General features: G+C 33.1%; 3 non-coding genes across 3 annotated transcripts; all 3 read left to right on the top strand.

Moving 5' to 3' along the window:
* Positions 1 to 122: 122 nt before the first annotated feature.
* LOC127012318 (large subunit ribosomal RNA) lies at positions 123 to 4093 on the top strand. The gene has a single exon (XR_007765820.1). It is a non-coding gene; the product is annotated as a large subunit ribosomal RNA (ribosomal RNA).
* Positions 4094 to 9221: 5128 nt separating this feature from the next.
* LOC127012314 (small subunit ribosomal RNA) lies at positions 9222 to 11216 on the top strand. The gene has a single exon (XR_007765816.1). It is a non-coding gene; the product is annotated as a small subunit ribosomal RNA (ribosomal RNA).
* Positions 11217 to 12687: 1471 nt separating this feature from the next.
* Positions 12688 to 12866, top strand: LOC127012321 (5.8S ribosomal RNA). Its single transcript, XR_007765822.1, has one exon. It is a non-coding gene; the product is annotated as a 5.8S ribosomal RNA (ribosomal RNA).
* The last annotated feature ends 62 nt before the right edge of the window (positions 12867 to 12928 follow it).

The following is a 12928-nucleotide window of genomic DNA, read 5'->3' as shown; positions in this document are numbered from 1 at the left end:
TTCTTCGTTGATTCGTTAAATCAAACAAATGCCATTTATATACAGATATTATTAATATAACGAATTTAATAAAATGTTTTATCATTATATATAAAGAATTAATTGCATATAAAAGTTATACACAACCTCAACTCATATGGGACTACCCCCTGAATTTAAGCATATTAATTAGGGGAGGAAAAGAAACTAACAAGGATTTTCTTAGTAGCGGCGAGCGAAAAGAAATCAGTTCAGCACTAAGTCACTTTGTCTATATGGCAAATGTGAGATGCAGTGTATGGAGCGTCAATATTCTAGTATGAGAAATTAACGATTTAAGTCCTTCTTAAATGAGGCCATTTACCCATAGAGGGTGCCAGGCCCGTATAACGTTAATGATTACTAGATGATGTTTCCAAAGAGTCGTGTTGCTTGATAGTGCAGCACTAAGTGGGTGGTAAACTCCATCTAAAACTAAATATAACCATGAGACCGATAGTAAACAAGTACCGTGAGGGAAAGTTGAAAAGAACTCTGAATAGAGAGTTAAACAGTACGTGAAACTGCTTAGAGGTTAAGCCCGATGAACCTGAATATCCGTTATGGAAAATTCATCATTAGAATTGTAATATTTAAACAATATTATGATAATAGTGTGCATTTTTTCCATATAAGGACATTGTAATCTATTAGCATACCAAATTTATCATAAAATATAACTTATAGTTTATTCAAATTAATTTGCTTGCATTTTAACACAGAATAAATGTTATTAATTTGATAAAGTGCTGATAGATTTATATGAATACAGTGCGTTAATTTTTCGGAATTATATAATGGCATAATTATCATTGATTTTTGTGTTTATTATATGCACTTGTAGGATTAACAATGCGAAAGATTCAGGATACCTTCGGGACCCGTCTTGAAACACGGACCAAGGAGTCTAACATATGTGCAAGTTATTGGGATATAAACCTAATAGCGTAATTAACTTGACTAATAATGGGATTAGTTTTTTAACTATTTATAGCTAATTAACACAATCCCGGGGCGTTCTATATAGTTATGTATAATGATATTTATATTATTTATGCCTCTAACTGGAACGTACCTTGAGCATATATGCTGTGACCCGAAAGATGGTGAACTATACTTGATCAGGTTGAAGTCAGGGGAAACCCTGATGGAAGACCGAAACAGTTCTGACGTGCAAATCGATTGTCAGAATTGAGTATAGGGGCGAAAGACCAATCGAACCATCTAGTAGCTGGTTCCTTCCGAAGTTTCCCTCAGGATAGCTGGTGCATTTTAATATTATATAAAATAATCTTATCTGGTAAAGCGAATGATTAGAGGCCTTAGGGTCGAAACGATCTTAACCTATTCTCAAACTTTAAATGGGTAAGAACCTTAACTTTCTTGATATGAAGTTCAAGGTTATGATATAATGTGCCCAGTGGGCCACTTTTGGTAAGCAGAACTGGCGCTGTGGGATGAACCAAACGTAATGTTACGGTGCCCAAATTAACAACTCATGCAGATACCATGAAAGGCGTTGGTTGCTTAAAACAGCAGGACGGTGATCATGGAAGTCGAAATCCGCTAAGGAGTGTGTAACAACTCACCTGCCGAAGCAACTAGCCCTTAAAATGGATGGCGCTTAAGTTGTATACCTATACATTACCGCTAAAGTAGATGATTTATATTACTTGTAATATAAATTTTGAAACTTTAGTGAGTAGGAAGGTACAATGGTATGCGTAGAAGTGTTTGGCGTAAGCCTGCATGGAGCTGCCATTGGTACAGATCTTGGTGGTAGTAGCAAATAATCGAATGAGACCTTGGAGGACTGAAGTGGAGAAGGGTTTCGTGTGAACAGTGGTTGATCACGAGTTAGTCGGTCCTAAGTTCAAGGCGAAAGCCGAAAATTTTCAAGTAAAATACAAATGCCAAACAAATATATATATTATATAAAATCTAGCTAAATTAATATACTTGAATAATTTTGAACGAAAGGGAATACGGTTCCAATTCCGTAACCTGTTGAGTATCCGTTTGTTATTAAATATGGGCCTCGTGCTCATCCTGGCAACAGGAACGACCATAAAGAAGCCGTCGAGAGATATCGGAAGAGTTTTCTTTTCTGTTTTATAGCCGTACTACCATGGAAGTCTTTCGCAGAGAGATATGGTAGATGGGCTAGAAGAGCATGACATATACTGTTGTGTCGATATTTTCTCCTCGGACCTTGAAAATTTATGGTGGGGACACGCAAACTTCTCAACAGGCCGTACCAATATCCGCAGCTGGTCTCCAAGGTGAAGAGTCTCTAGTCGATAGAATAATGTAGGTAAGGGAAGTCGGCAAATTAGATCCGTAACTTCGGGATAAGGATTGGCTCTGAAGATTGAGATAGTCGGGCTTGATTGGGAAACAATAACATGGTTTATGTGCTCGTTCTGGGTAAATAGAGTTTCTAGCATTTATGTTAGTTACTTGTTCCCCGGATAGTTTAGTTACGTAGCCAATTGTGGAACTTTCTTGCTAAAATTTTTAAGAATACTAATTGGGTTAAACCAATTAGTTCTTATTAATTATAACGATTATCAATTAACAATCAATTCAGAACTGGCACGGACTTGGGGAATCCGACTGTCTAATTAAAACAAAGCATTGTGATGGCCCTAGCGGGTGTTGACACAATGTGATTTCTGCCCAGTGCTCTGAATGTCAAAGTGAAGAAATTCAAGTAAGCGCGGGTCAACGGCGGGAGTAACTATGACTCTCTTAAGGTAGCCAAATGCCTCGTCATCTAATTAGTGACGCGCATGAATGGATTAACGAGATTCCTACTGTCCCTATCTACTATCTAGCGAAACCACAGCCAAGGGAACGGGCTTGGAATAATTAGCGGGGAAAGAAGACCCTTTTGAGCTTGACTCTAATCTGGCAGTGTAAGGAGACATAAGAGGTGTAGAATAAGTGGGAGATATTAGACCTCGGTTTGGTATCGCCAATGAAATACCACTACTCTTATTGTTTCCTTACTTACTTGATTAAATGGAACGTGTATCATTTCCTAGCCATTATACGGATATATTTATTATATCTTATGGTATTGGGTTTTGATGCAAGCTTCTTGATCAAAGTATCACGAGTTTGTTATATAATCGCAAACAAATTCTTTAATAAAACGGTGCATTTATGTATTTTTGATTTGAAAATTTGGTATAACTCCAATTACTCAGGTATGATCCAATTCAAGGACATTGCCAGGTAGGGAGTTTGACTGGGGCGGTACATCTCTCAAATAATAACGGAGGTGTCCCAAGGCCAGCTCAGTGCGGACAGAAACCACACATAGAGCAAAAGGGCAAATGCTGACTTGATCTCGGTGTTCAGTACACACAGGGACAGCAAAAGCTCGGCCTATCGATCCTTTTGGTTTAAAGAGTTTTTAACAAGAGGTGTCAGAAAAGTTACCATAGGGATAACTGGCTTGTGGCGGCCAAGCGTTCATAGCGACGTCGCTTTTTGATCCTTCGATGTCGGCTCTTCCTATCATTGTGAAGCAAAATTCACCAAGCGTTGGATTGTTCACCCATGCAAGGGAACGTGAGCTGGGTTTAGACCGTCGTGAGACAGGTTAGTTTTACCCTACTAATGACAAAACGTTGTTGCGACAGCATTCCTGCGTAGTACGAGAGGAACCGCAGGTACGGACCAATGGCACAATACTTGTTCGAGCGAACAGTGGTATGACGCTACGTCCGTTGGATTATGCCTGAACGCCTCTAAGGTCGTATCCGTGCTGGACTGCAATGATAAATAAGGGGCAATTTGCATTGTATGGCTTCTAAACCATTTAAAGTTTATAATTTACTTTTTAAACGACAATGGATGTGATGCCAATGTAATTTGTAACATAGTAAATTGGGAGGATCTTTGATCACCTGATGCCGCGCTAGTTACATATAAAAGCATTATTTAATACAATGACAAAGCCTAGAATCAATTGTAAACGACTTTTGTAACAGGCAAGGTGTTGTAAGTGGTTGAGCAGCTGCCATACTGCGATCCACTGAAGCTTATCCTTTGCTTGATGATTCGATAATAAAATTGCATAATTTATTTGTTGTGTTGAACTTCTTATATAAAGTTCAACCAACAATCTATTTGTATGCATTGATTGTTTGCTTGGCTTTGTGGCGAATTTTTAATCCTTTATATATTACATTCCTAAGGTCTAGATTTTCAAGTAAGAGACCAATTTGATTAACATATCAATATAAGTACAACTCGACCATCTAATAATAACAATATGAATCGTCATCTTATTAGTGACGCGAAGATTGGCAAACATATAATATAAAAATATTCCTAAGGTCTAGATTTTCAAGTAAGAGACCAATTTGATTAACATATCAATATAAGTACAACTCGACCATCTAATAATAACAATATGAATCGTCATCTTATTAGTGACGCGAAGATTGGCAAACATATAATATAAAAATATTCCTAAGGTCTAGATTTTCAAGTAAGAGACCAATTTGATTAACATATCAATATAAGTACAACTCGACCATCTAATAATAACAATATGAATCGTCATCTTATTAGTGACGCGAAGATTGGCAAACATATAATATAAAAATATTCCTAAGGTCTAGATTTTCAAGTAAGAGACCAATTTGATTAACATATCAATATAAGTACAACTCGACCATCTAATAATAATATGAATCGTCATCTTATTAGTGACGCGAAGATTGGCAAACATATAATATAAAAATATTCCTAAGGTCTAGATTTTCAAGTAAGAGACCAATTTGATTAACATATCAATATAAGTACAACTCGACCATCTAATAATAATATGAATCGTCATCTTATTAGTGACGCGAAGATTGGCAAACATATAATATAAAAATATTCCTAAGGTCTAGATTTTCAAGTAAGAGACCAATTTGATTAACATATCAATATAAGTACAACTCGACCATCTAATAATAACAATATGAATCGTCATCTTTTTAGTGACGCGAAGATTGGCAAACATATAATATAAAAATATTCCTAAGGTCTAGAATCTTAAGCAATAGACCAATTCAACTAAGAGTTGACATATAAAAATATGTTCCTTTTAATGTTAGCAAAATTTTATCGTCACATACTGTTAGTGACGCGAACGTTTTTTTCTCCATGTTTATATGAATGTTTATTCAAAGGTAGAAAGGCAGGATCGTTATTTTATAAGTGAAGCGATAAAAAAATATTATGCAATAGGACATCTATTTATAAATATTTTTAAGTCTTAGAAATTCAAGTAAAGAGATTCAAGAAATTCATTCAACTTAGAGCGCACATATAATTAAAACTATTCCTGAGGTTTAGAAACCAAATTAAATAAAGAGGACATATAAACGTATGTGGTATTTTGATGGTAGTAAAAATGTATCGCGATATTATTAGTGACGCGACCAATTTTTATACTCTTTGCTCCATGTGCAAATATATCTAGTGTTTAGATAGTCAATTAAAAATGACAATTTTAACTAAAAGACTTAAAAAAGTGTTTGTCAAACTTATAATTTTGTCAATACTATATAAAACGCCAATCATATCCTTATAAAAGTAAATACGGTATATGGTTATAAATACAAAACCATATATAAATAAAAAAATGAAATCGTATGTATATGGCTTATAGGTATAATACCTATAAGGCATAATAATGTATAATATTAGCAAATATACATATAAAAGTGCATAAATTGTATAGATATGGCATAAAGAAGGCATTTATGAGAATAGCTAGTAGAATTTGCCCATACACTACTAGCGAAATGAGATATTTATACCTAGTGAGGGCGGCACTAGTACTATAAATTGTGGCAAAATAAATCTTATGCAAATGCATAGGATTTTGTCAATACCGTACAAAAAACTAAGTAAAACGTATGGATATTGAAAAATAAATGGATTATATTCATAAAATACGAATATTTCTTGCATTCTCTTGTTATACGAGAGAATATCATACGGAGCGGGCAGCCCCTAGTATAGTAAGCAGTCGAATGGGAGACAGCGTGTCCAAAAACACCTATAGGGAGGTGGTCGTTGGCGGACCTCTCCTCGTATTGGTCAAACTTATGATTTTGTCAATACTATATAAAACGCCAATCATATCCATATAAAAGTGAATACAGTATATGGATATGAATAAAAAACCATACATAAATAAAAAAAAATATGTATAAAAAATTATACATATATTTATATTAAGCAATCGTATGGATGTGGCTTATAGGTATAATACCTATAAGGCATAATAATGTATAATATAGCAAATATACATATAAAAGTGCATGAATTGTATAGATATGGCATATAAGTGACATATTTATGAGAATAGCTAGTAGAATTTGCCCATACACTACTAGCGAAATGAGATATTTATACCTAGTGAGGGCGGCACTAGTACTATAAATTGTGGCAAAATAAATCTTATGCAAATGCATAGGATTTTGTCAATACCGTACAAAAAACTAAGTAAAACGTATGGATATTGAAAAATAAATGGATTATATTCATAAAATACGAATATTTCTTGCATTCTCTTGTTATATGAGAGAATATCATACGGAGCGGGTAGCCCCTAGTATAGTAAGCAGTCGAATGGGAGACAGCGTGTCCAAAAACACCTATAGGGAGGTGGTCGTTGGCGGACCTCTCCTCGTATTGGTCAAACTTATGATTTTGTCAATACTATATAAAACGCCAATCATATCCATATAAAAGTGAATATAGTATATGGATATGAATAAAAAACCATACAAAAATAAAAAAAAAATATGTATAAAAAATTATACATATATTTATATTAAGCAATCGTATGGATGTGGCTTATAGGTATAATACCTATAAGGCATAATAATGTATAATATAGCAAATATACATATAAAAGTGCATGAATTGTATAGATATGGCATATAAGTGACATATTTATGAGAATAGCTAGTAGAATTTCCCCATACACTACTAGCGAAATGAGATATTTATACCTAGTGAGGGCGGCACTAGTACTATAAATTGTGGCAAAATAAATCTTATGCAAATGCATAGGATTTTGTCAATACCGTACAAAAAACTAAGTAAAACGTATGGATATTGAAAAATAAATGGATTATATTCATAAAATACGAATATTTCTTGCATTCTCTTGTTATATGAGAGAATATCATACGGAGCGGGTAGCCCCTAGTATAGTAAGCAGTCGAATGGGAGACAGCGTGTCCAAAAACACCTATAGGGAGGTGGTCGTTGGCGGACCTCTCCTCGTATTGGTCAAACTTATGATTTTGTCAATACTATATAAAACGCCAATCATATCCATATAAAAGTGAATACAGTATATGGATATGAATAAAAAACCATACATAAATAAAAAAAAAATATGTATAAAAAATTATACATATATTTATATTAAGCAATCGTATGGATGTGGCTTATAGGTATAATACCTATAAGGCATAATAATGTATAATATAGCAAATATACATATAAAAGTGCATGAATTGTATAGATATGGCATATAAGTGACATATTTATGAGAATAGCTAGTAGAATTTGCCCATACACTACTAGCGAAATGAGATATTTATACCTAGTGAGGGCGGCACTAGTACTATAAATTGTGGCAAAATAAATCTTATGCAAATGCATAGGATTTTGTCAATACCATACATAAACCGTATGGATATTGAGAAGTTAATAGATTACATCTATAATATGAGAAGTATTTTAGTATTCTTATTAAATAAGAGAATACTATAAGGGTGAGTGGCAAAGAGAATTGAATATACCCGAATGGGAGACAGCGTGTCCAAAAACTACTATAGGTGGTGTGGCAAATATGAGGAAGGCAATATATCCATATAATGAAAATAAAAGTGCGTTTTCTTATTATATAAGAGAACACTATATGGGTGAGTGGCAAAGTAAATTGAATATACCCGAATGGGAGACAGCGTGTCCAAAAACTACTATAGGTGGTGTGGCAAATATGAGGAAGGCAATATATCCATATAATGAAAATAAAAGTGCGTTTTCTTATTATATAAGAGAACACTATATGGGTGAGTGGCAAAGTAAATTGAATATACCCGAATGGGAGACAGCGTGTCCAAAAACTACTATAGGTGGTGTGGCAAATATGAGGAAGGCAATATATCCATATAATGAATATAAAAGTGCGTTGTCTTATTATATAAGAGAACACTATATGGGTGAGTGGCAAAGTAAATTGAATATACCCGAATGGGAGACAGCGTGTCCAAAAACTACTATAGGATGGTCAATGGGCCGGCCGTCTGCTATTGACATATGTCAGTAGAGAAGATATTATCCGTCAAATTTGTTTCTTTATTCATTTATTTGAATACGAGACTTGGCTCCGCGGTTAATATTTTAAGCCCAAAGATAATAACGTTGAAACAAAGGCCAAGTTTCTATTGTACATAGAATAACAAATTGTTTCCGAATTTTATCGTTAATTTTAGGAGGTAGGCTAACATGATTTATATTATATGTGTATTATTAAATAATAATAGTACATAAAAGTCTACCAAAGAAATATAAAAATGTAATTATGAATACATTTTCAATATTAATATCAACTTATATTGTTGATAATAAAAAATAGCTATTAAGAGAGTTATTTAAGAAATTATATAATATATAATAAAGAGTATATATATAAATAATATATAAGTATATATTATTTAAGAAATAAATATAGTAGTAATAATTATATATATACACTCGGTTCTATTTTATATATTACCAGAGACTTATATGGATATATATAGATAAATTTTAAATTTATCGTCAAAATACAAATGATTAACTCAATATCTTATATTGGTTAAACAAAAATTGTACATGTGTGGATACAATATATTATGTATGTCGAACAAAAATGATATTTTAGAATGAAATGTGCATATATAAAGAAAATATATGAAAAATAAATATTGTGTTTATAAAGAATATGATTCTTTTTGACATCAATAAAAACTTGTTATTATTAGTGGCGAAACAAGTATAAATTGGAAAACAAACGTATACGAATGCTATATAAAAATGGCCGTATTCGATAGAAATAAAATCTATAACAACATATATATTGCTAATTTCTATTCAAAAAATATGAATGAAATATGAATAAAAACATTATTCTGGTTGATCCTGCCAGTAGTTATATGCTTGTCTCAAAGATTAAGCCATGCATGTCTAAGTACACACGAATTAAAAGTGAAACCGCAAAAGGCTCATTATATCAGTTATGGTTCCTTAGATCGTTAACAGTTACTTGGATAACTGTGGTAATTCTAGAGCTAATACATGCAATTAAAACATGAACCTTATGGAACATGTGCTTTTATTAGGCTAAAACCAAGCGATCGCAAGATCGTTATATTGGTTGAACTCTAGATAACATGCAGATCGTATGGTCTTGTACCGACGACAGATCTTTCAAATGTCTGCCCTATCAACTTTTGATGGTAGTATCTAGGACTACCATGGTTGCAACGGGTAACGGGGAATCAGGGTTCGATTCCGGAGAGGGAGCCTGAGAAACGGCTACCACATCTAAGGAAGGCAGCAGGCGCGTAAATTACCCACTCCCAGCTCGGGGAGGTAGTGACGAAAAATAACAATACAGGACTCATATCCGAGGCCCTGTAATTGGAATGAGTACACTTTAAATCCTTTAACAAGGACCAATTGGAGGGCAAGTCTGGTGCCAGCAGCCGCGGTAATTCCAGCTCCAATAGCGTATATTAAAGTTGTTGCGGTTAAAACGTTCGTAGTTGAACTTGTGCTTCATACGGGTAGTACAACTTACAATTGTGGTTAGTACTATACCTTTATGTATGTAAGCGTATTACCGGTGGAGTTCTTACATGTGCTTAGATACTTGTATTTTTTCATATGTTCCTCCTATTTAAAAACCTGCATTAGTGCTCTTAAACGAGTGTTATTGTGGGCCGGTACAATTACTTTGAACAAATTAGAGTGCTTAAAGCAGGCTTCAAATGCCTGAATATTCTGTGCATGGGATAATGAAATAAGACCTCTGTTCTGCTTTCATTGGTTTTCAGATCAAGAGGTAATGATTAATAGAAGCAGTTTGGGGGCATTAGTATTACGACGCGAGAGGTGAAATTCTTGGACCGTCGTAAGACTAACTTAAGCGAAAGCATTTGCCAAAGATGTTTTCATTAATCAAGAACGAAAGTTAGAGGTTCGAAGGCGATCAGATACCGCCCTAGTTCTAACCATAAACGATGCCAGCTAGCAATTGGGTGTAGCTACTTTTATGGCTCTCTCAGTCGCTTCCCGGGAAACCAAAGCTTTTGGGCTCCGGGGGAAGTATGGTTGCAAAGCTGAAACTTAAAGGAATTGACGGAAGGGCACCACCAGGAGTGGAGCCTGCGGCTTAATTTGACTCAACACGGGAAAACTTACCAGGTCCGAACATAAGTGTGTAAGACAGATTGATAGCTCTTTCTCGAATCTATGGGTGGTGGTGCATGGCCGTTCTTAGTTCGTGGAGTGATTTGTCTGGTTAATTCCGATAACGAACGAGACTCAAATATATTAAATAGATATCTTCAGGATTATGGTGTTGAAGCTTATATAGCCTTCATTCATGGTGGCAGTAAAATGTTTATTGTGTTTGAATGTGTTTATATAAGTGGAGCCGTACCTGTTGGTTTGTCCCATTATAAGGACACTAGCTTCTTAAATGGACAAATTGCGTCTAGCAATAATGAGATTGAGCAATAACAGGTCTGTGATGCCCTTAGATGTCCTGGGCTGCACGCGCGCTACAATGAAAGTATCAACGTGTATTTCCTAGACCGAGAGGTCCGGGTAAACCGCTGAACCACTTTCATGCTTGGGATTGTGAACTGAAACTGTTCACATGAACTTGGAATTCCCAGTAAGTGTGAGTCATTAACTCGCATTGATTACGTCCCTGCCCTTTGTACACACCGCCCGTCGCTACTACCGATTGAATTATTTAGTGAGGTCTCCGGACGTGATCACTGTGACGCCTTGCGTGTTACGGTTGTTTCGCAAAAGTTGACCGAACTTGATTATTTAGAGGAAGTAAAAGTCGTAACAAGGTTTCCGTAGGTGAACCTGCGGAAGGATCATTAATGTTTTAATATCCTTACCGTTAATAAAATATTTGTTTATATTATAATAAATACATTATAGTATTACAAATAAAATATGAATTGCCAAAATGTATATGAGATCTATTATAGATCAAATGAAATTTCGAACAAGCAAATCGAAATAATGCAAATATTAAAATTATATATTGTATTTAATACATATGAGAGAAATTAATAAGCAGCCAAAGCAAACAAATAAAAATTCGAACAAGCAAATCGAATTATTAAAATAATAATATTAAATTATTATTGTATATCCTTACCGTTAATAAAATATTTGTTTATATTATAATAAATACATTATAATAATACAAATAAAATATGAATTGCCAAAATGTATATGAGATCTAATATAGATCAAATAAAATTTCGAACAAGCAAATCGAAATAATGCAAATATTAAAATTATATATTGTATTTAATACATATGAGAGAAATAATAAGCAGCCAAAGCAAACAAATAAAAATTCGAACAAGCAAATCGAATTATTAAAATAATAATATTAAATTATTATTGTATATCCTTACCGTTAATAAAATATTTGTTTATATTATAATAAATACATTATAGTATTACAAATAAAATATGAATTGCCAAAATGTATATGAGATCTATTATAGATCAAATGAAATTTCGAACAAGCAAATCGAAATAATGCAAATATTAAAATTATATATTGTATTTAATACATATGAGAGAAATTAATAAGCAGCCAAAGCAAACAAATAAAAATTCGAACAAGCAAATCGAATTATTAAAATAATAATATTAAATTATTATTGTATATCCTTACCGTTAATAAAATATTTGTTTATATTATAATAAATACATTATAGTAATACAAATAAAATATGAATTGCCAAAATGTATATGATCTAATATAGATCAAATGAAATTTCGAACAAGCAAATCGAAATAATGCAAATATTAAAATTATATATTGTATTTAATACATATGAGAGAAATAATAAGCAGCCAAAACAAACAAATAAAAATTCGAACAAGCAAATCGAATTATTAAAATAATAATATTAAATTATTATTGTATATAAACACAATTAAAATACTGTGTGTATATGGACCATAATATACACGCGTTGCGATATGTATTGTTCATCTCAGTTATGCGCATACATTGGATAATGCAACAACCTAAAATGTACAATGTTGTACCTGGTTTTATACAGGTTAATGTTTTATATAAATTTCAATTTATATCGCTAAAAAAGTATTAATATATATATATATATATATTTATTTACAATAAATGCAATTTAAAAAGAAATACTTTGATATATATTGGTTATATAAAACTAAGACATTTCGCAGCATTCGTTTTAGGTATAAAAATAAATTTATTGAAGGAATTGATATATGCCAGTAAAATGGTGTATTTTTAATTTCTTTCAATAAAAACATATTTGACAAAATTAAGAAACCAATTTATAAAACTCTAAGCGGTGGATCACTCGGCTCATGGGTCGATGAAGAACGCAGCAAACTGTGCGTCATCGTGTGAACTGCAGGACACATGAACATCGACATTTTGAACGCATATCGCAGTCCATGCTGTTATGTACTTTAATTAATTTTATAGTGCTGCTTGGACTACATATGGTTGAGGGTTGTAAGACTATGCTAATTAAGTTGCTTATACAAATTTTATAATGAAATTTTATAAGCATATGGT

The sequence above is a fragment of the Drosophila biarmipes genome, unplaced genomic scaffold (assembly GCF_025231255.1).
Source record: "Drosophila biarmipes strain raj3 unplaced genomic scaffold, RU_DBia_V1.1 ptg000050l, whole genome shotgun sequence".
In the NCBI taxonomy this organism is placed as follows: Eukaryota; Metazoa; Arthropoda; class Insecta; order Diptera; family Drosophilidae; genus Drosophila; species Drosophila biarmipes.
Note: the sequence above shows the minus strand (reverse complement) of the source record. Positions and strands in the feature narration are given on the sequence as shown.